Source organism: Mirounga angustirostris, unplaced genomic scaffold (assembly GCF_029215605.1).
Source record: "Mirounga angustirostris isolate CCGP_5_RB_7025 unplaced genomic scaffold, mMirAng1.0.hap1 SCAF_1, whole genome shotgun sequence".
NCBI lineage: Eukaryota > Metazoa > Chordata > Mammalia > Carnivora > Phocidae > Mirounga > Mirounga angustirostris.
In genome coordinates this window covers 42,186,329-42,209,006 of record NW_026991709.1, presented here as the reverse complement: position 1 = coordinate 42,209,006, position 22,678 = coordinate 42,186,329, and the positions used below count along the sequence as shown (strand labels likewise).

At 36.9% G+C, this 22,678-nt stretch overlaps 1 long non-coding RNA gene and 2 other non-coding genes across 3 annotated transcripts in view; 2 read left to right on the top strand and 1 right to left on the bottom strand.

Annotated features, from left to right (window-relative positions):
- Nucleotides 1-22,678, bottom strand: part of LOC135362120 (uncharacterized) — a 125,482-nt gene that overhangs the window by 44,697 nt on the left and 58,107 nt on the right. The gene's annotated exons all lie outside the window — the stretch shown is intronic.
- LOC123835060 (small nucleolar RNA U2-19) lies at nt 5,948-6,027 on the top strand. Its single transcript, XR_006788618.1, has one exon. It is a non-coding gene; the product is annotated as a small nucleolar RNA U2-19 (small nucleolar RNA).
- LOC123835059 (small nucleolar RNA U2-30) lies at nt 6,174-6,243 on the top strand. The gene has a single exon (XR_006788616.1). It is a non-coding gene; the product is annotated as a small nucleolar RNA U2-30 (small nucleolar RNA).

Below are 22,678 nucleotides of genomic sequence, written 5' to 3'. Positions count from 1 at the left end.
ATTCTCACCCAAAAACTGGGCCATTGTTGTAAGCAGAACTTCACTACTTTCCTGCTACCAGAGTTAGCTGAGACTAGTCTCTAAGAAACCTCATGCTTTTGTGCAGTGATGGTTCTCAATTGTCTTTGCCCAAAGTCAGCAGCATGAATTGACTTCCTATACCAATCTCTATCCATGCCTTCTTCTAATAGAGCCGTATCCAGCACCTGAGCCTCAGCTATCTGACACAGAAACAAAATGACTTCTCGACTGGGTTTTTGCAGGATCATAGTTGAGCCTCCCACTCTGGCTTTCTCCTGTGATTCCTCAAGTCCCTCTTAGCTTCCACATAACTGGTGACAAATGGAGTCTCTTTACAGATAGAACCCACCAGCAAATTGTTTGATTTTCTTATAGGCAAGGCAAAGAGAAGAGTGTCTGTGAAGCTTTTAAATACTCTTCTTTAGTGTTTCCCCTGCAGGACTGAGGCCTAATTTCCCACAGTTTTTGGGTATTATAGTTTCTGTAATTCACTAGCAGAAATTATACTACAGGTGAGAAGAATCTAGTTAAAACTACCTCTAAAGTTGGTAGCTTCCCATTTCTCGGCTACTTTCCCTTTTACTAAAATAAAAGAGCACAGTAGCTGAAAAACTGGTTTAAAGTGGTGAAAATAGTATACTTTGAAAATCCATTTTATTTATAGGAAAACGTTTTCTGAGAGGACACATTGATCTTTATTCTACTTTACATGTCTAAAAACTATCCAATTCTAGGATTAAGGAATTTAAAAATTCTTTGATTCTTATTAATCAGAACATTTTCTTTCACTTAGTTCTGGAAGCCCATAGAAAGTTATTCGCTGTCAGCAGCTTCAATGCCAGTTTATTAGAGGCCCTTATTTGGTGCCTGCTGATAGTTATTGTGAAGGCTGAAAGGTTAACAAGAATGGGCTGCTACCAACCTCCTTGCCAGGTGTTTTTCCCTGCAGTTAATGGACCTGAGCCAATTGAAATTATCACTTTAGAACTAGTCACAGACACTTTTAATCTTTGCATAGAAACATTGATGTGGGGGGGAGCTGGAATTTGTATTTTGCTTTTTACCATCATCACATTTGGAACAATTAAAACAAAGTATAGTTAATCTTCTATTTGTAAATGAAGGCCTGACAAATTCAAAAAGAAAGAAACCTTTTAAAATAATATGCATGTATAATATGTTCCATTAAAATAATAATAGTCCCTTCAATGAAACAATGTCTTGTAAAACCTATTGCACTTTTTTTGAGTAATTGTAGTTAAGGGCAACATAGGTATTAATATGTCTAAGTTTTTTTTAATTGCTGGGTTTATAAATCTGAACAGTTGTAATGAAATAACAAGAATCAACCAGGTGGAACTGAAGCCAGTCACTGTGGGAATTTGAGACATGCATGCTGTTTGGGGGGACTGAATATGTACTTATCCAATCCAAAACAGAGCAGATGGCAAAGCGAACAGGTAAGCAGTTGCTTTATCTTTCAGATATTGTGGTTCACTGAATATCCCTATTTATTTTGGGAACTTTAGAACATCTGTAAAAAATCAGATGAAAGACAAACCGAGGTGACTGAGAAAGATTTGAATGAGTGCAGAATTTTAGAGTTTTCACGCTGTCAGATGAAGAAAGAATCTCATCCTCTGCCAATCCTTAGGAATCGTAGAGAATTTTAGGTAGCAGCATTTGAAGTTAAATAGCTGAAGAAAATACAAGAGAAGAAAAGCTATTATTGTATGAAATCCAAAATTAAACAAGTGGGAACAAGAGTAAGAAGAATGAAACTAAACTGTATATAATAGAAGTGAAAATTGCTCATGCCCACCCTCACATTATTGTGTTCATCTAGTGCCAAGATCTTGGTTTCTAAATACCATTCTCCACATAAAGGAACTAGAGTGCCTTGGAGAAATGGCTGAGGCAAGGAAAATCACTGGTGAAGCTAAATGTTCTTATAGTGTCAGAAAGCAAGAAAATACTCAATGATTAATGGGGACCTAACAAAAAAACATAGGGAATAGCTTCAAAGATCCAGCTGGCCAAATTTGGGACAACTGGAACATTTATTTCTGAAGGAAGTAAATTATAACATTGCATTTTAAAAAAGAGTCAAGTGGTGCCTGGGTGGCTCAGTTCATTAAGCGTCCAACTCTTGATCTCAGCTCAGGTCTTGATCTTGGGGTCATGAGTTCGAGCCCTACACTGGGCTCCATGCAGGGCATGGAGCCTACTTAAAATTAAAAAATTTAAAAGAAAGTGTATGGGGGAGGGAGAGAAAAAAAACCTCTGTAACAAAAGAAAGCTGGCTATTTTGTGTAGAAGGAATGATAAAATAAGAAAATCATCAATTTGCAAACAACAGTGTAAGAATTGATTTATGTAAGAATCACCAAATGATGCTAAAAACCATAGGATGAAAGGATCCCCACATTTTCAGTTTCACTTTACATATTATATATGATTACAAAGGGGGAAAAGGTATTTTTACAATAGTGAAAGTATCTTAACCAAGGGATCAAAGTAAGCATCAGCAGTATTGGGTCAAATTAGCATTATGTATTTTCTGATATGATGCAATGGAAAGTATGCAATACCACCTATGGCTATGTGCAGAAAAAAATTTAACCTGAAGGTAGTCATGAGAAAACAAGTTCAGATGGTAGAATATTTCACAAAACAATTGCCCTGTATTTGACAAACTTGTCAAGTTTGTAAAAGGAAAAAACAAAGCAAAATAAAAACAGGGAAAAGAAAAGAGGCAAAGGAACAGCTATAGATTAAGCGAGACTAAGGAGACATGACAACTAAATGCAAATTGAGATCCTTGATTTGATGCAAACAAACAAATAATAAAAGCCACATTCTCATAATTAAAAGGAACACACATGGCTGGGACAAATGGAGAAATTTGAATGAAATTGCATATTAGATATTATAATTGTGTTAATAAGCAATTTTCTAGATATGAAAGTGATAGTGTTCATATAAAAAGAAGTCCTTGTTCTTATGAAACACATGTTGAAGTATTTAGAGCAAAATATCTTTATGTTTGCAACTTAATTTCAAATATCTCAGCAAAAAAATGTATAAATTTAAAATGCATATATTGATAGAAATTAGAGCAAATGTGACAAATTTCGAGCAAATGTGACAAGATGATAAAAATTAGAACTTCTAAGGGAAAGCTATATGTGTACCCATTATACTATTCTTTTAACTTTTTGTAGGATTTAATTTTTTTTTTAATTTAGAAAAAATAATGCTCATCTCTAAGTGGCTTAATTCAGTTTCAAGGAAGCACTTCACCTACATCCCAAATAGATAAAAAGTCTCTTGGCTACTCTATCAATAGATCTTCTACAACTTCCCACTGGTACATAATGCTACTTGGTCATCACATGCCACCATTGATGGACAAAATAAAAACACAATGTAAATAATATCAGATCAGGAGTTTCATTCGCATTCAAGTCACAACTGGCTTTCTTTGAGAGCATGGCAGTAAGTGACCAAAAATCCTTGTTAGGTACAAAAAACTACATAAAACTTCTTGGAATTGATGGTGGTCAATTTGTTAAAACTGGTGGTAGGTTTCCTTAAAGGACATGGTAATTTCTGAATAAAATTGAAAAAAATAAAAATAAAAAAACAAAAAACCTTGCTTAAACTGCTAAGCCTGCTAAGTACAAACTGACCCACCATACCACTCTAAAGCTCCTGAAAAATAAGCTTTTTTTTTTCAATATGGAGAATTGAAGTTACTTGGTGGTTTAGAAAATCATTCATTCAACAAATACTGATTGAGCAGTCTTCTAGGTGTTATAAGGCAAATTTAATCAAATATGTAATATAATCTCAGTGCTATGGGGAAAAAAAAAACAAAGCAGGGTCAAGAAGAAAAAAGACAGCAAGGAAATAAAAAATAATAAAGGATATTTTCAGTAGAGTGGTCAGAGAATGCCTACAGAAAGGAAGAATTGAAAACAGTGAATGTCCAGGAAAATAGTATAGTCCAATTTGGCCTTGCTAGCTATATGTGTAAGAAGTTTGATTTAAGGATGACAATAATGTTGGGGCACCTGGGTGGCTCAGTCATTAAGCATCTGCCTTCGGCTCAGGTCATGGTCCCAGGGTCCTGGGATCAAGCCCCGCATCGGGCTCTGCTCAGCGGGGAGCCTGCTTCTCCCTCTCCCACTCACCCTGCTTGTGTTCTCTCTCTCGCTGTGTCTCTCTCTGTCAAATAAATAAATAAAATCTTTAAAAAAAAAAAAAAGGATGACAATAATGATGGAGCTAGGGCTTGGAAGACTTGAATATCAAGAATATCAAGCTAAGTTGTTTAGACTTTAGACAATGAGGAACACATGAAGTGAAATGATGTAATCAGTGTTGTACTCTTATTTTTTTCCCAAAGAATTTGATACTATATATTAAAGTTTTATAAATTCAATTTCTTTAAACCTCAAGGAGAAAGCAACTTAATTTTCTTTACAGCCATATTTCTATTGATTACCCTAAAGGAAAATGTATATATTTTAGTCAATTCTCAATTATCTTCACAACACAGGAGCACTGCCAAGAATAGCCCAAAATTTGTGTGAAAGCCACACTGTCAGATTGGGACCATGATCTGATTTCCTGAAGCAAGAAAATTTGTATGAGGAGCAGTTTCACAAAGCTGTTTTTCTGGACAGCAAGCGAATAGAGAAACCTGACACCGTGAGGAGTTATCCTGAAGCCACATGAATGCTTGTTTTGCTTCTATTCAATAAGCTTGTTGGGGAGGAAGTTTTCTCTACCCTTCAAAATTCTTCTGGTTGGTCTAAGAGTTAAACTGACATGAGACAGATTAACAGGAGAAAATCAATTTTAACTTTGGACATGTAGGAATCCCATAGATGAAAGGTTTAAAGATAGCCAAGTAAAATGAGGTATATACACCATCCTGAACTAAGAATAAAGAGGTAGAGGTGTGGGACTTCAAAAGGAAGGAAAGGCAGTCACAAGAGATGAAAAAGAGTAATGTTTGGTAAATAAATGTTTGCTGGGCCATACAGAAACAATGAGACATACAAAGGAATTTCAACAGACTCTAAGCTAAATTCCTCCTCATCTACTACCATCTACTACCTCTAGTTCATGTTATAATATAGTTGGTGATAGCTCTATTTCTGGAGCAGGTCCTCTATCTAACTTCCTTTAGGCAATTAGGGGAGAAGTAAAAGTTTTGGGGCCTTGATTGTTTTAAACTCAAATAATCTGCATGCCAAAGTGGCACATCTTTGGGGCAATTCAGTCTAAACTCCTACCAGCTAAAAGCTTTGATCCTGTGTCTCTTTACAAGTATCTCAGTCAACTGGGGTAAATCCAGATAAAGGTGATACAAAACACATTACACATTTTCAATAGAAAAATTAACATGGAACACAGATGATCCATATATAGTCAACAATGAGAAACACTGATATCATACTGTGTAGTATCAACAAATATCCACACTTCAATACTGTGAATATGCTTGATGATAACAAAGAAATAGTTATTCTAAATTACCAAGGCATTAGCTTTTCCTCTGTATTTTATTATTGATTCATTTATTTGTTCATCAAACATTCACTGGAGTATCAGATACACAAAAGGCATTGCTACGAACTGTGAGGAACAATGTGCATAATTCTTTCCAGTTTCCCAACAGGAATATGTTATAACTCAATGTAGCTTTACAATTTTAAAATAAGAGTTTTAAATTTGATAGCTATACAATCTAAATTTCTCCATCATTGTCTTATATGTTGAGGCTCTAGACTCATAAGTTTTCCATTTATAAGCTATGTGACCTTGGATAGGTTATATATCTCTCTGGGGATCATTTTCTCATCTGTGAAATAAAAATAATAAGTGCTCTCTGAGATCTGCTCTTACTGAAGTGGATTAATGATGAAAATAGCCAAATTTGAGCATCAGAAGACCTTCCAGTCTACCTGATGCATGATCTCCGTAGTTCTGAGAAGTAAAAGTAATTTAGAACAATAAAGGCTTATGTCTGGAGTTGTGTGTGTGTGTGTGTGCAAAGGTGAGTGTGTAACTGATGACTTGAATGAGGTTGGGGTGAAGGTGGAGAAGATATGTGTGTATATGAAAGACTAATCAGTTCTGAGCAATGATGGAAAGGTTTTACTACTGACATTTACAACTATGAAGGTTTTTACACTTGATCTCAGCTCAAGAGAAAAAATAAGTGCACATATTCCATTAAGTTGTTTAGAAAAGAGATTAGGCTTATGAAATATTTAGAGAAACTAGCATTTAGCAATAACTCAGTAAGTGTTAGTTATGACTATTATTTGTAATTATTATCATTAGAATAAAGAAGTCATGCCTTTATTAAAAGTATTATTACTAGAAGCTCAGAATAAAATTTTAAATATTTGAATTATTCTGAAAAACACAGAGATTCAATATGTATGCCTTTGTCTTACAGCAAGAAGGAAAAAGATGACATAGAACCATGTTACAAATTACAATATAATATTATGTATTTATAGTTTCAAGTTATAAAAAGGAGTGGTTATTAAACTGACAGGAACCAAAGGGACTTGAAATGCCTAATTACCCCCTCTTTGGGATTAGCATAAAGTCACTTTTCCTGATCATTAGAGGGTACAGGTTCATCCATAAGCACGGACCAAATGAATAATGAACAGATCCGCTGATAGACATCTTGAGAAATATGATTATTCAGATGTTCAGACCAGACATCTGAGGCACAAAATTCATTTTATAAAGTCATCATAGTTATGCTAGCAATGAAATCTCACATCTGTTTTTAATTTTTTTTTTCCTTTGGTAGTTGCCATCAGTTATTGTAGGTGCTTTTCTCCCTAGGTATTTGATATCCACAGGGCAAATGTTTTTACTCTGCTCAATGAACTGTGCTGAAACGTCTTTCTGAAACCCTTCATTATTACCTTTAAAGGGATATAAGCTTTTAAAGTCTCTTCAAAGAGAACCTATGTGGGGAAAAAATAATTCTCATCCTTCCACCCCCACATGACCATTATAAGCCCCCTGCTAAGTATATATTAACATCTCATAGTTAACAAAGACAATGCCTTATACTTGTCTTTTTTCCACTTCCATAAAGGTGATGGTTCTGGAATTTTCTAACACACTGAAGATCATTTTAAAGCTATTACTAAATTGTGAAGAAATACTGATCTTGGGGTGCCTGGGTGGCTCAGTCGGTTAAGCTGCTGCCTTTGGCTCAGGTCGTGATCTCAGGGTACTGGGATCAAGCCCTGCATTGGGCTCCCTGCCTGGAGGGGAGCCTGCTTCTCCCACTCCCTCTGCTTATGCTCGTTCTCTCTCTCTCTGTCAAATAAATAAATAAAATCTTAAAAAAATAAAAAGAAATACTGATCTTAAGGTGTTGTGTTTTTTTGTTTTTGTTTTTGTTTTTTCTATTGTCTTATTTGTATTAAAAAGAGTTTAAATAGAGAATATATGGCACTGTAATCAGAGGGGTAGAATAAATTGCTTCTAAGGAACTTCCTCAGTTTAACCATCTTTTCCAACCTCACACTCTTCCAGATCATCAGGCAAAATAGAGTATCTATGCCAGACATCCCTAACCTTACATATACTTCCTTTCCTTCAGAAACTTTCTTGCCTGGGACTTTATCCGGACATTTTTAACTGATAAATGAGGAAAAACCCAAGTGTACATTTCCAACACCTGCCTGGAGAGTTTATTCTGTGCTCATTCTAGAATCATCACCTGTGATGATGGGAGGTTAGACAACACTCTCCTAAATATAGATGGCAAACGGTAATCTGTTTTAGTAGTTGGGAGCAAATTATTTAGATTTAGATACCAACCCCAGTCCCAGATTTCAACTAAGTAAACCTGAAAAAGGTAGTTTCATTTTTTTATGTTCCAATTGTAAGCACAAACTTTCAAGTCAGTCAAACCCAGTTTCAAAGAATATTATGTATAAGATGTTTGCAATAGAATTCACCTTTCTGAATCTCAGTTTATTCATCCATTTTCTCAACGGTATTTTGAGTATTAAATAATGACCATAAAGTTCCTAACATATATACTACAGCTTAATACTCTGTAAGTGGCAGATATAAGTGGCAATTTCCCCATCTCCATTAATATATATCCCAGCTAATATAAAAATGTGGTCAACATATGATAATCATAAATTTGAATAATACTGTTGACTAGTCTATTCTTTACCTTTCATTACCTGCCTACACTGGAAGGCCAGTTGGAAACATAACGGCCTTGGTGTTGGCAAATAATATATTGGGATAAGTGTCCTGGGAAGCCTTTTTGGAAGGCTTTTGCATTTCCTAATAAAAGGGACAGAGGAGGCTGATTCTATTCCTTCCGCCCCTTTTCATGCTTTAATTGCGTCCATGATTTCTGGACCTGCAGTAACCATCTTGAGACCAAGAAAGGAAGGCCAATATAATTTCAGAGATAGCAACCCTGGCACTATTACATAGATAAACCAATGCCAAGAACTGCCTACTCTGCATTCCTTGTTAACCAAGATTGTAACTGTATAGTTTGGAGAAGTGGAATGTTGTTTGGGTTTTCTGCTACTTTTAAAGTGTTATATCCTCATAGAGATACTAAGCCTCCTCTTGTCTACAAATTAGCCCCAAGAAACCAAAAGAAAAGAAAATATAAAACTTTTACCCCTGCTAACAGTTTGAATCTAAATTCATTTTACTATGTATGCTCCTGGCCAGATGCTTCCTTATTCTTTATTCTAACATTTCTGAGAATTAGAATACAAAGTGATGCATGTAGGTAACAGTTTATTTAGTTATCCTTTTTAACACTTACACTTCCTGAATTCTCTTGTTCTTACACTTTAGAAAGAGGGAAAACTAGATATATAACTACAAGAATGTAACGAATTTTAGAGTGATTCTTTGAGGTAGGTTCTATTATTATCATTCCCATTATATAGATGAGAAAACAGAAATTGAGGGGCCTAAATTCCCTTAATTTGTAAGAGGTATATCCAGGCAACATGGGTGCAGCATTATATTATTTATGCCTCATGTTCTTTATCAATAAAATATGATGGTTTTATTGGTTGGCTTCTAAATTTCCTTTCATGTATTTTCTACTTCTTTCAGAATATTAACTGCCAGATTTCTCTCAAATTAACTGCCAAGTCCTGCTGTCCTCACCATCACAATTAGAGAGAAGCACCATCAATAGGGAGACGGTTTGGTACAGACTATGGATTTAAACATGGCCTGTCTTAGCCACTTGTACCATGTTTATGGCCATGGGAAATTTACCTAATTTCTCTAAGTCTGGTTCTCTCATTTGTGAAACTGAATGTGATATCACATAGCGATTTGATCTGAGACTTCAATGAGATCATCCATATAAAGTACTTATCCCATAGGGCTTGGTACATAATGCTCCACAAATATTAGTCATCATTTTTATTATTGCTATTAGGTTAAACTCTGAAAACTTGATTTCAAGCAAGCTGGTGAGGATTTTCCTGTGAATTAAAATCTTGTCATAAGAAAACCATCACTGACATATAAATTTCATTAATCTCATTCATAATATCACATTATGAAGTATTTTATTTGATGCATATTCTCGTCTTGGGAATCCTGAGAAATAAACTTGAAAATTCACTTTCATTTTACTAGGCCTATAGCAAAAGACAAAAAAATCTACCGATGAGACTAATAAAACAAAAGCAACCTTCCTTTAATTTCCTATACCTGTCAATAACTAGATATGTGATAGGATGGTAAAAGCAGGACAGCTTCATATCAAACATTACTTTAAAAACTGGATTCCATCCAATTATCAGATCCTAATAACACACCTCCCAAGCTTCTTAAGGAATTGGCTGAAACAATTACTGAGCTACTAAATATTATTTACGAGTTTTTGAAGGACATAGTACCTCTGATAGCAATAACTTATCATCTTTCTTTTAGAAAGGGTAAGGACAATTCTAAAAGTAATAAGCCAATCACCTTGACCAGTTGACCAGTGGATTTCCAATCAGGCTCTTCAGAGCCTTCAAAAGAAACTCTTCTTGACCTTTTCCACACGCTGTTATCTATATCCCTCTTTTAGCTTCAGTTGAAGTATACATATATATGAAATTTATATGAATATGCACACACACAATATGAGTTTTACAAATTGGACTTCCTTTTTAATAAAAGTCTTAAGGGCTAAGAAGCCAATGACAAACAAAATTTTTAATTACTATAACTTAGACTTAAAGGAGACAAGAAAAAAATCACCAAATTGTTTAAAATAAATTTTAAAAAACATATTTTTTATTTCTAAGGTTTTAGATCCATAACCTTATGTCAAATGAGAATAAGTATTACCAGGATGTTGGGATATTGGAAGTGGGGTTTATTCTTCGCTCTTTAATTCTGCCATTCAGAGTATTAATGCTTAGCTATTACTGAAATCAACAAAGCCCAAAGTTGGGATTTATTTAGTTAAGGAAAGAGCATCCCAACCATGATCTCCAGACCACAAGAGTGACAATTAGTAACCCTTCACCTAAGGCATGTAAAAAACAATGTGCTGTTGGGAAAGTGCTCCTGGCGCTCCTGACAGGTATGGTCAGAGGAATAGCTGAGCAGTTTGTGGTATTAAATGAATTCAGTATTGCTATCTGTCTGGGCCTTTTAACTCCTTCTTTTGCAGTATACCAGGTAAATTCCAGCTGTAACACTTTTTTGATAACAGGCCACCAATGTCTCTAGCCTACAATTAGCCAACCTCATTGATTAAAGTCACCCCTAGGTGCTTATACCAGCACATTAAATTCTGTAACTTTTGTGGGCATATGCATATCAGTCATTTTTGTCCAATCAAGTAACATCCATAGACTCCACACTTACAGTGCTTCTGATTCCTACTGATACAAACTGATGCGGTCCTACAATCCTTTGGGTATACAGGCTATACCCTTTGGAGTAGGCTTTGTATGTCTCCATCCGGTCCATGTTTGGATCTAACTCCTATGGGCAGAGGAGCCATGAAGGGCAGTGGTGGTGGCTCCCTGGGAGAACTGGCACTTCTTTGTGAGACATCGCACCCAGCAGCAGTCATTAAAAGTTTCATTTCAAGGGGAATCTTTCCCCATGGGATTAAGCCTGGAACTGGCACTACACCTCTGCAGCCTTTACAAGCAGGCCTTGGGATTGGTCCTCAGCCACATCTGCCCTGTGACTAAAGGAAATAAGAGGACTCCTTCAAAGATGCCCTTAAAGATTTCTGGTTGGTTGGTTGGTTGGTTGGTTTTTAAGATTTTATTTATTTATTTGACACAGAGAGAGAGAACACAAGCAGGCAGAGGCAGAGGGAGAAGCAGGCTCCCCACTGAGCAAGGAGCCCTATGTAGGACTCAATCCCTGAGCTGAAGGCAGATGCTTAACCGACTGAGGCGCCCCGAAGATTTATGATTTCTATCTTGTACTCTGGGTTATATTTTTATGACTTTGAATTTGTTCCTTTCACCCTGTATGATTTCTAGGATCTTCCAAAACAGCCAACCAATCCATAATCTTTATAGTCTCTCTTGTTACCATAAGACCAAGTGCTGCAGCACTTGATTCCACTCCCTTGCTTTCCACGTTCACTTAAGCCTGTGCCATATGGGTGGCATTTTGAATAATCATAAAGACACCATAAGCCATGGACGATTAGGGTCCTATTCCTCCCTACCAAAAGATTATCTATGTGTTTCTCAAACTTATGGAGCTACCCAATCCATTTTTCAGGCCACCCCCACTACCAGAGATTTAATCAGTTATGTTCCTAACAAAAAAGAGATGGCACATGTAATCTGGCTAATTTGTAAAAAGTTTAATAAAGGACTACTTACAAAGGAGTGGGCAAGAAGCAAGGAAATAAATGAGGGAAGATATAGTTCCTCCAGAGCTAATAACCAGTGGAAAACCATTACCACCCCCAGCCCCGAAGGTGCAGGGGAGTGAGCAGTTATGAGAATGTGCAATAATTAGCTGTCCATCTGAAAGGAGCTGGGGTAACCAACTGCAGGAAGTTAATGGTCTAAATGCCCTGACCTCACTCTGTTCCCACTCAAATATCTGAATCTGAAGAAGTAAATGAAAATTATCCATCAAACATAATCATAATGGGGAAGACATTTCAACTGGGATCTTGTAGCCAAAAATTAGGTGTCATTCTAACTGCAACACAAAGCCATTTAAAATTTTTAAGTTGAGAAATAGCATGAAATTCAATCGATGATTTAAAAATAACCCTCCGGCTATTCTATAAAAACTGGACTGGACAGGGTCAAGAAAGAAAATGGGATGATGAATTTGGAAGTTATACAGTGGTTTGGGCAAGAAATGATTGTATTTTTGCTTGTATTACAAAGGTGGCAGTAGAGATGGATATAAGGGAGTGGCATGAAGCACAATTTGGAGGGAGAATGCAGATGATTTAGTGGTAAATATAATATGGAGAATGAGGAAGAAGATGTCAAATATAAATCTCAATCTTCTGGACTCACTAACAGGCTAGAGGGTGGTGTAATTTACTCAGATCTGTTCAGCATGAGCTAGTTGAAAAGTAAGTTTGAGAAAAATCCCTGAAGAGAGAAGAAAAAAAAATGTAGTATATAAAAAGTCACACAAGCTGCATAGTTTTCTAGGAACAAAGCACAATTTATTATAGTCTTTTTCAGCATTTTGGAATCTAACCACAAATAAAAAAGTCGGCTTTATGGCTGTCTTCTGTCACTGGCAAATGGGAGCTTTTAGGGACGTCTGCTCACCTCTCTGAAATAAATGATACTACTAACTGAAGACAATAAAGTTATTTGTGACAAATGAACTGAATATTGATTTTATTCTATTTTCCTCTGGTAATTTTTTAAAGAAATATTCATAAGAAGCTGGATTCCAGGCCCAATCAATTGAAAATAACAACAAAATCAATTTATTGTTAACTAACCCATTCTCAGTATTTCTAGCATCTGTGTTTATTTGGCTATAGTTTATACATCTTCCATCAGTCAGAATTCTATTAATTCTTTCCAGGATTATGTACTACAAAGAGATTCTAAGGAATGAAGCAGAGTTTAAAGTTTCAATATATGCCTTACCCTCTTCCCAAAATTTCTGAACATTTTAACTAACTTTCCTAAGAGAAAACTCGTCATACCTTCTAATGTGAAAATCTTGAAAGACCAATGTTCTTCTCTTTTTCATACTGATTAAAGTCACTTACGTTGGATTATCAGAGAATGGCAAGCCTCAAACCTTATAGTTCACCTGCTACTTCCAATGATGATTCCTTCTGGTGCCCTCAAGTAGGTAATTTTGTCAATGGCTTTTGCAGGGCTTTTCACAGAAAATTGTGGCAACTATAGTGCCAACTGGGACAAGTCCTGCTTCAAGTTCTTAGCATCGGTGCCCAGAAAGAATGAATACAGCCTGTTGTAAGCAGCTCCCACAAGCCACTCCGGTTAACTCCAGTTAAAAAGACTAGTACCTAGAACTTTGTGACACAAATGTCCAGAAATTGATATGTCCAGAAAATACATCATTTGCTAAGTCCTTTGCTTCCTTGGAGGCTAGAATGCTCTGGAACAGTTCCTGTATTTAAAGTTTCAGTATTAAATAATCCACGATGCCTTGACTGCTAACCCCACCAAAAGCTGCCATGTGAGCAAAATAACCAAGGGCTGGTCCTTTGGAGTTGATGGTCATGATTTTGTGATGGGACCTGAAATTCTGGATTGACTGGACTAAGAGTGGGCGCTGACCCCTAGAGGCTGACAAATGAAGGCACTCTCTGTGGGGTTTTGACTAGTAGACCAAAATCAGACCCTCTCTCACAGAGTTTGTATATGAGACATGCACAGGAATTCAGACAATAGAGTAATCCACACACCAAGAGTCAGCTATTGTTGGTAAGAACACAGAGGTAAACTCATAGTAGATACTAAGAACAGAAAGTGACTAATCAAAAACAAGACAATTTTCTAAAGCTGCTATTGGGTCACTAAAACTATTGTGGTAAACCCAAAGATAATCTATTTATCCATAAATTCCAGCCCTGAAACTATAGAGACTGGTTCCAATTCTTTCTTATTTTCCAGTGTATTTTTCCAGTGAAATATCACCCAAAGTATTCAAAGCATATCTTGATTCCTTAACACGTAAACCCCCTAACACAAATCCTTACTTGATAATTATTTTTTTATTTATTTTTATTTTTTTATAAAGATTTTATTTATTTATTTGAGAGAGAGAATGAGAGAGAGCAGGGTCAGAGGGAGAAGAAGACTCCCTGCAGAGCAGGGAGCCCAATGCGGGACTCGATCCAGGGACTCCAGGATCATGACCTGAGCTGAAGGCAGTTGCTTAACCAACTGAGCCACCCAGGCACCCTGATAATTATTTTTTAAAACTTATCAATAAATGATCACTTTCAATGTAGTACGTGAGCACACTGTCTTTGGAATAAAATAACCTTAATTTGAATTGTGGCTTTTTTTTAACTTACCTATGTGACTTTGCCTAAATTATTTAACCTCTCTGATATTACAGATTTCTCATCTATAAATGGAAGATGAGACCAGTGTCATAGTTGTAAAGTTTAAAATGTTGCATGTAAAGTATTTAACAAAAAGTAATTTCTTATTGTAGAATATTACATTTTCAAATGATGGCTGTCTGTTCTAAAGAAAATATTCACAACAGCTGTGTTTTCAGTTTTGAAGGGGAAAAACACTTTATTGATATTATGAAGTAAAAACCTAGTGGAAATGAAGAGAAGGAAAATCTATGCATAGATCAGGGCAATAATAAGCAGTAAAAGAGAATAAGACAGAGTTACATCAAACTGGGTACTTACAACATCCAAACTCATTAGCTGGGGAAGCCCCATGGAGTTTGACAGGCTGGAGTCCTGATTGAGAGGCCTGGGTGGAGCATCCTCCCCTCAGGTGAGACTTCCAACTGACCATCCCCATAAGAGCCATATTTATAGGGCAAATGACAGGTTCTGAAGTTAAACATTTGTTTGCCTACATGCAGTTTGGAGTGAGCTGCATTTCTATGTTATCATGTCTTTACATCTTCAAGAAGACTGGGACATATGTGCTTGCCTCCCCACCCAGATTCAACCTAGAGCCAGAGAAGATGACAGGCAAAATTTATATCCCTTGACGTCCAGACTAGAAGGGTTAGTTCTGATCTAGAGGCAAGCTAATAATCAATTAATCAGACTCTCAAGGTCACTTATGCAGCACAAGTCTCACAAATGACATTCCTTAGCCTTCCTGAGTACATGCAGGTCCGGGTGGTCAGTTATGCAGGACAAATCACAGAAACCTCCATCCATACAATACACATTATACACACACACACACACACACACACTATAGTATGTTATATACTATATATCTCACATTCTACACTGTCTTCTTATAGTATGATACTGACACTCTTCCATTAGGAGGTAGGCCATTTTACTTCTTCTTGAAACTGGGATGAATCATTATTTTACATCACTAAATATTAAGGTTATTTATTACAGCATAGTAACTAGAACACTTGATAAATCATAATTATTATATAATATTATTGTGTCAGACTCCCTAAAATGTGATGCAATAGCATTAATTACCACCATTTTTACCATCATCATCATCATCATCATCATTACTGTATTGTGAGGCTTCTACATATTTTATTTCTATAAATATATAGTCAAGAGGAAAGTGTGACTCAATTTACTTAAAGATTCTTTAAAATTAACTTTCCTGGAGCACATATTCCCTTAAATGGAGAGCACCTCTAGTGTTTATAACATGTTCTTGCCACTACAGGTCTGAGTCAAGAGAAACTTCCAGAAGTGTCTGACAAGCTGTTTGTGTTTGAGAGCTTTATTTTAATTGTGCTGAACAATCAAGAGAATTGAAATAGAATGCTGTAAAGACAAGCATTTTTTGCAAGTTCCCAAACACAGTGCATGTTTAATGTGCCTAACTTTTTACACCAGGTTTAGGAAGAAAAAAAATTATCTAGACAAGCTCTTTCAACACATCAAAAGATGTGTTTTTTTGATGGTAATTGGCAGGAAGACAATTTGCTCTAGTTTATTTATAGTAAAATTGTAGAATTGTTTTTAAAGAGTAAACCTTTACTCCTAGCAGAAAAATGTATACAACAGTATTGTTCTGTGGGTACCAAGAAGTGACAGATGCTAGTAATGTGGTCAGCTTTCTGGATGAACCTTAGTTCTTTGTTGGGTTAATGAACTTTTTATGGTTACACTTTCTTCTTCCACCTTCTACCCTTAATTGTCTTTCATTCCTATCTTTACTGAAACTTATAAAGGTGAAATGTCTTTTAAAATATGTGAAATAAAAAAAATAAAATAAATATGTGAAATAGCCCTTTTTCATTGAAGGAAAAATGCCAGTACCAAGAAAGAAGAACAGGAATCAATAGTTGAAGCAGAAACCTTGAATTATTCAATAGATGCAATTCTGAAAAGTTTAGCATAACTCAGATTTTGGTAAATTATATTTTAGGTATGCTATCAGAGTTTGATACTGAAAAAACTTATTAAATCTTAGTGTATTTGTTTTGTAAATATAAAAGTTCAAATATTATTTTTACTTATGATAAGCAATGCCTAGAATAGAAAATGGAATGCATATAAAAATTTAATCACAAATGAATAAAAGTCTTAATGCTAAAAATAAAATTAAAAAACAAAAAGTATCATATTTTATTTCAATATGGAAAAATATTTATCCATTTTTGGATAAATGAAGAGATTCTTTTTAATGTTTATAACCATAAAGAGATCTTTATGGTTAAAAATAGATTGGTAAGTTTGGTTTCATAAACATTTGAAACCTATATCCATAGAATATAACTCAAATTAATTTTAAAAGTAAAGTGAAAAGGTAAAAAACAACTGCAACATATACAATAAATAATTTCAGGTATATGAATATATGTAAATACACAGAGACAGAGAGCCAAGACAGAAAAAGAGCTCTACAAATCAAACACAGTAATAGAAAAAGGTGTCAAGATGTAAAGAGGCAAATGAAATAGATAAGCAAATAGTTTAACTAATTAAACTGTTTAAACATACATGTAACAAAAATATATAAATATCAAAACAAAACCATAATGAGACATATTTTTAAATCTACCTAATATTCAATCATTGAAATAGGGAAATCAATATTCTCATACAATTTCATACATTGTTATTAGAACTATAAATGGATGCCACCATTTTGAAAGGCAATTTTGCAAAATCTACTAAAATTATGTTTTGTATCATTTGACACATCAACTTCACTTAGTGAATTTTATAAAATTGATACATCCCCACCAGTGAGTGAAGATACATGTATAAGATATAAATTTTTAAAATGTTAGTAATAGACAAAGACTGAGGAAAGCACATCTGACAGCAAAGGATCAGTTAAACAAAGGTACACGAATACACCTATTAAAAAGAATAAAGTGGATCTATACAAACAGCTATGTTCAAATAGAATGTATGTTAAAATATAAGTTGTAAAACCATATTTATAGCATGATTTAGTTTCTTATAAAATAATATTAATAAAAATAATATATAGAGGGGTGCCTGGTTGGCTCAGTCAGTTAAGTGTCTGACTCTTGATTTCAGCTCAGGTCATGATCTAGGGGTTGTGAGATCAAGCCCCACTGGGGCTCCATGCTGGGCTGCTTAAGATTCTCTCCATCCCTCTCCCTCTGCCCCACCACCCCCGCTCGTGCATGCTCTTTCTCAAAAAAAAAAAAAATTTTTTTCTATATTTTATATATATTCTATATTTTCTATATATAATATATAGAAAAAAATTAAAGAGTATGCACCAAGCAGGTGATAAAATTTATCTCCGAAGATGGAATTATGAAAACTTTTACTTTCTCCAATCCATATCTTATGATCAAACTTTTACATGATGGACATGTATTATATTTCTTAATTAAAATATGTAATAAATTGCAATAAAACAAGAAAAGAGAAGATTGAATTTTACCTGTTTATATGCCACCTACAGAACAAATTGATCTAAAACTCCAAGGAACTCTTTGGCTCTTTTTGTTTCAGTGAAACTTCCTCTCATTAAGAGTTGCAAGAGGAAGACATCAACAAGATGGTGGAATAGCAGGCTCCTGACTTTCCTTTCTCCCATGGAGCTCCCTAAATAAACAGGTACATACAGATCAATGCCCTCTGAAAGAAATCCATAAATTAGTTGACTGACTCCTACTGAAAAAATACCCATATGAAATGGGTAGGAAAAGTAGAGGCACACTCACATCATAAATCCTACCACCAGCCCAGCACCTTACAATCAGTAGGGAACCCCCAATGCCCAGTTTCTTCCTGATGAGCAAAGGGTTTGGGTCAAACATCTAGTGCCCCAACTTTAATTGTGCCATCCAAGAAATTGGCTCCCAAATCACCCAGCTCTGGGAGCCAACAGGGCTCAGCATTTGCAAGCCCCCAGTGCCACAGAAAACAAGGTGATTTTAAAAGGACTTTTCACTGCTCTTCCCCAGGCTCAGCACAGAGGAAGCAAACAAAAACACCTGGCTCTGTTTCTCCTAGGAGGGGGTTTAACTATATACTTTCCCAACTGCTATCTGGGGTATGCTTCTAATCACCTTGCATCTGGGAGCTCACTGGGCTTCCCTGGGAGCCTGAAAGAGTTTGTGGGCACTTCCTACATCTCCTCCCCCTGGCTTGTTCCAGAGAAAAACAAGTCTCCAGCTTTTCTCTGGAAGAGCAAATTCATTCATCTAACATCTCAAATTTTATGGCTGCTACCTAAGGGACTGGCTCCAAAAATCATCTAGCTCTGAGAGCTGGTGGGGCTCAGCATTCATGAGACCACCTCGGTCACAGAAAAAAAAGTGGCTTTTTTTTTTTTTTTAAATGAACACATGAGCATTTCCTAGGGCTATCCCTCAGGCTCGGCATAGAGAGAACAGGCAAAAACCTAAGGCTCCCAGTCTCTCACTGGAAGGAGTGTAACTACATACTTTTCCAGCTGCTGCCTGAGGGTCAGACTTCTAATTTGTGTGCCTCCTTACCCCAGCTTGCCCCAGGATAAAATCAATTCTCCAGCTTCTCTCTGAAAGGTATTGGTCCAGACATCTCTTGCCCCAACTTCTACAATTGCCACCTGAGAGACTAGCTCCTAAATTACCTAGCTCTTGGAACTGACAGGGTACAATTAAGGTAAGTCCTCCAGGAGCCTAAATAGGCATATAGGCATCCCCCCCACCCCATTCTGGGCACTGACAAGACTTGGCATCTAATCTCCTGGGGGCCACTAAGAACAACGATGGCAACTTCCAGGAAAGATGGTGTAGTAGGAGGACCCTAGGCTCATCATCAGTGTAAATAACCCAGAAAATGGCCTGAAGACTGGCAGAATAAACTCAACAACTATATGTAGAGAAGAGGCCACACCTAAGAGGGTAGGAAGGGCAGAGATTTGATTGGGAAATAAATGGACTCACATGACTGTTGACAAAAGAGAGGGATGCCACAGGTATGAAGAAGGGAGAGAAACAGACCCTCCTACTGGGGACACTGCATGGGGAAGACAAATCCCCATAACACTGTGAAAACCAGAGGGGCCAAATTTTGTGAGTTCTTACAACTGGCAAGACTTAAACCTGGAATTTTAAAAAATCTGGGAGAGCTGGGAGGGTGAGAGCTGTCCATCCTTAAAGAGACAGCATAAGAAATAGCCCACAAAGAGGCGCCTGGGTGGCTCAGTCGTTAAGCATCTGCCTTCAGCTCAGGTCATGATCCCAGGGTCCTGGGATCGAGCCCCATGTCAGGCTCTCCTCAGTGGGAAGCCTACTGCTCCCTCTCCCACTCCCCCTGCTTATGTTCCCTCTCTCACTGTCTCTCTCTCTTTCTCTCTCTGTCAAAATAAATAAATAAAATCTTTGGGGAAAAAAAAAAAAGAAGAACTAGCCCACAGAGATACAGCATAGAAGCAGCAGTTTGAAAAGCACCTGGGACATACAGAAGGGTTATTTATTAAACTCAGAGCATGTCTTGGAGGTACAGAAATCACTGGGGAATTCCTCCAGGAACAAAAGAAATGGCAAATACCATTTTCATCCTTCACTCCCCAACATAAACATATGGCCACCTGCAGGACTCTCTGCCTAACCTGGCCAACACTACCACCAAGCCTGTCTGTACTGTGTTTCTGCCATTCCAGCACCACCCCCCCCCCCCCCCCAATGCAGCCCACCTCAGTCTGGAGAGAAATGGTGATGCAAAGCTTACTTGCACCACTGTCATCACACGGCACCACTCCCCAGCACTGTGCTTCAGTGGATCTGCCCTCTCCAATACTCTCTTTGCCAGCACCCATACAGGGAAGTGCTGCAGGCCTGGCAATATGCAAGCAGCCCCTACAGTGATCAATACCACTCCACAGTGACTCCTGCCTCAGAAAGAGGAAAAGATAGCCAAACACACCTGTCAGAGGCCCCAGCAGAGGGCTGGAGGTAAGCAAGTGGTCTGACTACAGGCCCTGACCAAGAACAAAAGCTTCTCAGGGGACAACACAGGAAAGCACCTGGCAGTTTGATGCCACTGCATCTCTGGCAAACACTTGTGTGACTCAACTCAAGCCCAAGGCATACCCAGACTGGCTCACTAACATTACAGGAAGCAAACACTGCCCACATCAGGCAAAGAGAAACATTGAAGATGACTGAACTGAAAGAGAAAGTGGCTCACCCACAACAGCAGGGCACACTCATCACACATAGGAAACACCCCTGAGGCACCAGGTTCTGTAAACAGGGGACACTGCACAGCAGGGCATTACAGGAACTATTCTTCATAAGGCCACTACTTTCAAGTGCAGGAGATGTAGCTGTCTCTCCTAACACACAGAAATAGATGCAGAGAGTTAGACAAAATGAGGAAACAGAGGAATGTGTCTCATATGAAAGAAAAGGACAAAGTCACAGGAAGAGACCTAAGTGAAATGAAGATAAGTAGTATGTCTGATAGAGAATTCAAAGTAATGATCATAAAGATACTGAATGGACTTGAGAAAAAGAGTGGAGGACATTAGTGAGACCCTTAACAATGAAATAAAAAAGAACCAATCAGAGATGAAGAACACAATAAATGAAATTAAAGATACACTAGATGGAATAAATAGTAGACTAGATGAAACAGAATGAACCAGTGACCTGAAGAACAGAGTAACAGAAAGTAATCCAGCTGAGCAAGAGAGAGAAAAAGAAAAAGTTATGCAAAATGAGAATAGACTTAGGGAACTCAGTGACACCATCAAGGGTAATAACATTCACATTATAGGGATCCCAGAAGAAGAAGAGAGAGAAAAGGGGGCAGGAAATTTATTTGAAGAAATAAAAGCTGAGAATTTCCTGAATCTGGGGAAGGAAAAAGAAATCCAGATCCAGGAAGCACAGAGATCCCCCAACAAAATCAATGCAACTACGTCCACACACAGTAATTAAGATAGCAAAAGTAGTGATAAAGAGATAGATTTAAAATCAGCAAGAGAAAAGAAAGCAGTTACATACAAGGGAAACCCCATAAGGTTATCAGACGATTTTTCAGCAGAAACTTTGCAGGCCAGAAGATAGTGGCATTATATATTCAAACTGAGGGTTGCTGGAGTGGTGGGGAGTGGGAGGGATGGGGTGGCTGGGTGATAGACATTGGGGAGGGTATGTGCTATGGTGAGCTCTGTGAAGTGTGCAAGACTGTTGAATCACAGATCTGTACCTCTGAAGCAAATAATACATTATATGTTTAAAAAAAAGAAGAAGAAGATAGCAGGAGGGGAAGAATGAAGGGGGGGAAATCGGAGGGGGAGACGAACCATGAGAGACTGTGGACTCTGAAAAACGAACTGAGGGTTCTAGAGGGGAGGGGGGTGGGAGGATGGCTTAGCCTGGTGATGGGTATTAAAGAGGGCATGTTCTGCATGGAGCACTGGGTGTTATATGCAAACAATGAATCGTGGAATACTACATTAAAAATTAATGATGTAATGTATGGTGATTAATATAACATAATAAAAAAAAATGCTGAAAGGAAAACATCTGCAGCCAAGAACACTCTATCTAGCAAGACTATCATTCAGAATAGAAGGCGAGATAAAGAATTTCCTACACAAACAAAAGTTAAAGGAATTCATGATCTGTCAATCAGCCCTAGGGGGAAAAAAATGTTAAAGGGGACTCTGAGTGGAAAGAAAGAGCATAAGTAAGAATAAGGAAAGTAGAAAGCATAAAAGAAGCAAAAATAAGTATGTCAGTAGAAATCAGTCAAGGGACTCACAAAATAAAAGGATGTAAAGTATGACACCATATACCTAAAACGTGGGGAGTAGAGGAGTAAAGAATAGGTTCAAACTCAAGTGGCCATCAACATAATATAGACTGCTATATACAGAGGATGTTATATATAAACTGAGTGGTAACTACAAATCAAAAACCAGTAATAGATATGCCAAAAATAAAGAGAAAGGAATCCAAGTATATTGCTAAAGAAAGCCAACTAATCATGAAAGAA